Source organism: Pogona vitticeps, chromosome 5, assembly GCF_051106095.1.
Source record: "Pogona vitticeps strain Pit_001003342236 chromosome 5, PviZW2.1, whole genome shotgun sequence".
Classification (NCBI taxonomy): domain Eukaryota; kingdom Metazoa; phylum Chordata; class Lepidosauria; order Squamata; family Agamidae; genus Pogona; species Pogona vitticeps.
The window spans coordinates 193,972,026-193,977,009 of NC_135787.1; positions in this window are offsets into that span (position 1 = coordinate 193,972,026).

Genomic DNA, 4,984 nt, shown 5'->3' on the forward strand with positions numbered 1-4,984 from the left:
GTAGAGGAGTTTGATCAGCAAGGTTAACAAACAAAGCTCAGGAAGAAACCATGTTTTCAATGTGCCTTCATCAATCAAAATGCCCGTGGCCTTTGGGGAAAATCTGCCATTCCTCCATCCCTTGCGGGAAGACTGATAAGGACTCCATTCAGACTGGAAACAAGTTTTGGCTCTGTCTGATGGCAGAAAGTGAGGAGGAATGAAAGAACCTCATAATGAGGGTGAAAGAGGAGACTGCAAAAAAGGGTCTGAAGCTCAACATCAAAAAAACGAAGATCATGGCTACTGGTCCCATCACCTCCTGGCAAATAGAAGGGGAAGATATGGAGGCAGTGACAGATTTTACTTTTTTCGACTTCATGATCACTGCAGATGGAGACAGCAGCCACAAAATCAAGACACTTGTTTCTTGGGAGGAAAGCGACGGCAAACCTAGACAGCATCTTCAAAAACAGAGACATCATCTTGCCGACAAAGGTCCTCATAGTCAAAGCTATGGTTTTTCCAGTAGCGAGGTATGGAAGTGAGAGCTGGACCATAAAGAAGGCTGACTGCCAAAGAATTGATGCTTTTGAATTGTGGTGCTGGAGGAGACTCTTGAGAGTCCCCTGGACTGCAAGGAGAACAAACCTATCCATTTTGAAGGAGATCAACCCTCAGCGCTCCATGGAAGGACAGATCCTGAAGCTAAGGTTCCATTACTTTGGCCATCTCATGAGAAGAGAAGACTCCCTGGAAAAGACCCTGATGTTAGGAAGGTGTGAAGGCAAGAGGAGAAGGGGACAACAGAGGACAAGATTGCTGGACAGAGTCACCGAAGCTACCAGCATGAATTGGACCAAACTCTGGGAGGCAGTGGAAGACAGGAGGGCCTGGCGTGCTCTGGTCTATGGGGGTCACGAAGAGTCAGACACGACTTAACGACTAAACAACATTTTATTTACTGGGCCTTTCTCTCCCCCTCCAACCTACTGTCAACAGGTTTGACACTAGAGAGCACCACATACTATGTCGCTTTACCCATTCGATTGATGTAGCTCAGCCATTCCAAAGTTAACTAATTCTTTTATTTGGGAATTAAATTGCTTTTACGCTGCTTATTTTTTTATACTTCACTTCCCACTGTTTTTCTTTTCTTTTCTATTTCTTTAATTTTATGGTGGCAAGGTAAGTGGAGCCAACCTTAGCAACTTGGGTTGGTGGCCAACCTCAACAGTGGAGATGAGAGAGAGAGGTGGCAAGGAAGAGACTGATCAAGGCTCCATGAGATGAGTCAACAGTTGGTTTTCCCTTGAAACATGGAAACCCTTCCATCGTATGAGAAGAGAGTCAACAGAGAGGACGGGAATTTCTCTTCCTCCTCGACTCTGCTTCACAAACACTTAGCTTCATCAGGGCTCAAATGCAGCATGTCAAGAAAAGAGCACAATGTAGGCACCTGGCAAGTCTTTCTGGGAAAGGCATCCCATAAAGAGGATGCCACCACTGAAAGGATGTCCTCTCATCTTTGGAAATCTATATTTCTTAGATGTTGGTCTTAATATTTTCACACAGGGATAAGTGAATCAGCGGATACTGATCCGGCAGATAAGCGGTACCTACTAAAATATAAAGCATAATCATTTAACTATTACAGATAAAAACAACAGAACTCAGAGCAAGAAAGACCTGTACAGTGGGGTCTCGACTTACGAACAGCTCGACATACAAACGTTTTGACTTACGAACCGATCTCATAGGAATATATGGACTCGACTTACGAACTTAGATTCGAGTTACGAACTCTTTTTTCCCCCTTTTTTTTAAAGCTAAGTCATCTTAGCTTAAAAGGAAAAAAGAAAAAAGATCCCCCTCTAGTGGCAGAAGGCAGAATAGCAGCTTCCCATTAGTTTCTATGGACGAAAAGAGCAGATTCGGATTAAATGGTTTTCAATGCATTCCTATGGGAAATGCAGATTCGACTTACGAACTTTTCGACCTGAGAACTGCCTTCCAATACGGATTAAGTTCGTAAGTCGAGACCCCACTGTATTAGCTCAGGAAACTCCCCAGTCATGCATTTACGGCTTCCGTAAGTGGAAAATAGTGCGATCATTTAAAAGGCATATTTTAATAATCATTAACAGATCCTGTCCCTAAACGGATCTAAGTCTCCATCTTTCCTGCCGCGTTAAGGCAAACTGAAAGAGGTCGAGGGAAAAGTGGCCTTGCTGTGGTCCGTCTCCTAAAGAGCTTCTGGTTCCTGATCAAAGAAGTGCTGAGCCAGTCATTCTCTTGTCCTCTTGGCTTTGCAGCGGGGGCAACATGGCTTCCTCAACCAATACCCCTGTTCGGCCTCTCTCCTCTCATGGCTGCAGAGGCTGGCACTGTCATCTGTCCGGCTCCCGTCAACTGTTTGGCTCCTTTCGCGACTGGACCCCTTTGAATTGAAGGTGCCCAGGCCAGAGGAATTTTGCTCCCGGAAGATTTGCTGGCTGGTCTTGGGCTGGTGCTTCTTGACGGAAGGCGAGCTCGAGGGAGCTCTGGGACCTGCTTTCTCTTCCCCTCCAAAGAGCTTTGCGAAAAGACCACGAATGCTAAACTTGCCGCAACACCCAAAGCCACAAGGGGGATCTAGCAACAGGAAAGAAAGCGGTTATGATAGTTTTGAGTGGAAGTTGAGATAAGATAATAAAAATAGGGATATCTTTCATAGTAAAACAGAAAGAAAGAAATATAATTTTTGTGCACTATCCAAAGAGTAGGGTGGGTGATACTTCCATTAGATTACTAACATCTTACACACAGAGGCTAGTTATCAACTCTACCGGTGTTTTTATGCAGCTGGGAATTACAGACCTGGGGGTGACACAGAAAAACCAGGTTGTTGTTATGTGCCACCAAGTAGGAACAGATTTATAGTGACCCTAGAAGGACTTTCAAAGTAAGTGAGATATTTAAAGGCTGTCTTTACCAGTCTGAGTTTCCATGGCTGAGTGGGGATTCGAACCCAGGCCTCTTGAGTCCTAGTCAGTCCCTCTATTGACTACTACACCACACTGGGTAGCCCCAAAAACCCATTAACACTCAAAAATATGTCACCCAATGTGTGGGCCAGGTTCTTTGTTTAAAACACACTCCTCGCCTCTGGAACAATCTGCCTCTGGAGATTCGTGCAGCCCTTCACTGGTATTTTTAAAAATCAACTAAAAACATGGATGTTCAGGCAGGCCTTCCCTCCAGTTAATATCTGATTTCTTTCTTTTCTTGTTTATTTTTTAATTATTTTTTCTTCTCCATCTGAAGTACTGGTCATTTAATGTAATAATTTCTTTTGTTATATTTATTTGTTATTTTATGTGTCTGTAAGACTCCTGCTTCTTGGGAGGAAAGCGATGACAAACCTCAATACCATCTTATAAAGCAGAGACATCACCTTGCCAACAAAAGTCTGAATAGTCAAACCTGTGGTTTTCCCTGTAGTGATGTATGGAAGTGAGAGCTGGACCATAAAGAAAGCTGACTGCCGAAGAATTGATGCTTTTGAATTGTGGTGCTGGAGGAGGCTCTTGAGAGTCCCCTGGACTGCAAGGAGAACAAACCTATCAATTCTAAAGGAAATCAACCCTGAGTGTTCACTGGAAGGACAGATCCTGAAGCTGAGGCTCCAATCCTTTGGCCATCTCATGAGAAGAGAAGACTCCCTGGAAAAGACGCTGTTGGGAAAGTGTGAAGGCAGGAGGAGAAGGGGACCACAGAGGACGAGATGGTTGAACAGTGTCATCGAAGTGACCAACATGAATTTGACCGAACTCCGGGAGGCCGTGGAAGACAGGAGGGCCTGGCGTGCTCTGGTCCATGGGGTCACGAAGAGTCGGACACGACTAAACGACTAAACAACAACAAGAAGCCGCCTAGAGTGGTCGCAAGACCAGATAGGCGGGATATTAGTACAATAAACAAACAAACAAAATGGGAGCTGCAGAAGTTACTCTGAGATGGTAAGACTTCAGATTTAACCACCTGGCAGCATGGAGTAGAATAGACAGTCCTTCCCAATCTTGTTCAACCAGCACTACCAAATAACTGGCCATGGATTTGGAACCTCTGTGCTTCTTCTGCGTCACCTCCGCTCTGTAATGCCTAGCCTGCCAAAAACCCTTGTGTGTGATATTTTTGTGGATTGCGATCCATGCCTCTGCATATGGATAATACAGTTTTTCTCCGTCAAGAAGCTATATGACTCTGACAATCATAAGAATTGGGATCCATGCCTCTGCATACAGATAATAACATATGACTCTGACAACTTGTTTTGAACTTATGATGAACCCATGAATTAATGATTTCTGAAGGGTTCTATCATTAATAGTTCTTGGAAACTTAAAACCACAGTTTCAGGTCTTGAGTCAATCCACCTCAAATTAGGTCTTTTCCTTTTCTGATGGCTTCCCCATTCCCCAGCATTCTTGTCTTTTCTGGCGAGCTTTATTTTTTCATTCTATCCCCAACGAACAATCACCATCTCTTGGTTGTTCTGTGTTTTTCGGGCTCTTTGGCCGTGTTCTGAAGGTTGTTCTTCCTGACGTTTCACCAGTCTCTGTGGCCGGCCTCTTCAGAGGACAGCACAGAGACAATATGAGCAAAGAGTGCTGTCCTCTGAAGAGGCCGGCCACAGAGACTGGCGAAATGTCAGGAAGAACAACCTTCAGAACACGGCCAAAGAGCCCGAAAAACACAGAACAACCATTGGATCCTGGCCATGAAAGCCTTCACGAATATAAAATCACCATCTCTGCTTAGTCCTGTGGTTTCCTGTTTAAGCAGGGACACAGTTTGTTGATTTGCATCTTTCAGGAGCTGCAACATCCCCGTACGCCAATGTGCTTTGAGGCAGCGCCCGGAGTCGGGCCCTCATCGTTGCTTTCAGCACGCCTTCAAGAATGAGTCTGAAAACTAGAGGGAATCCTGGTGATGGAGTTTTGCGGGGTTCTTTCCCATATAG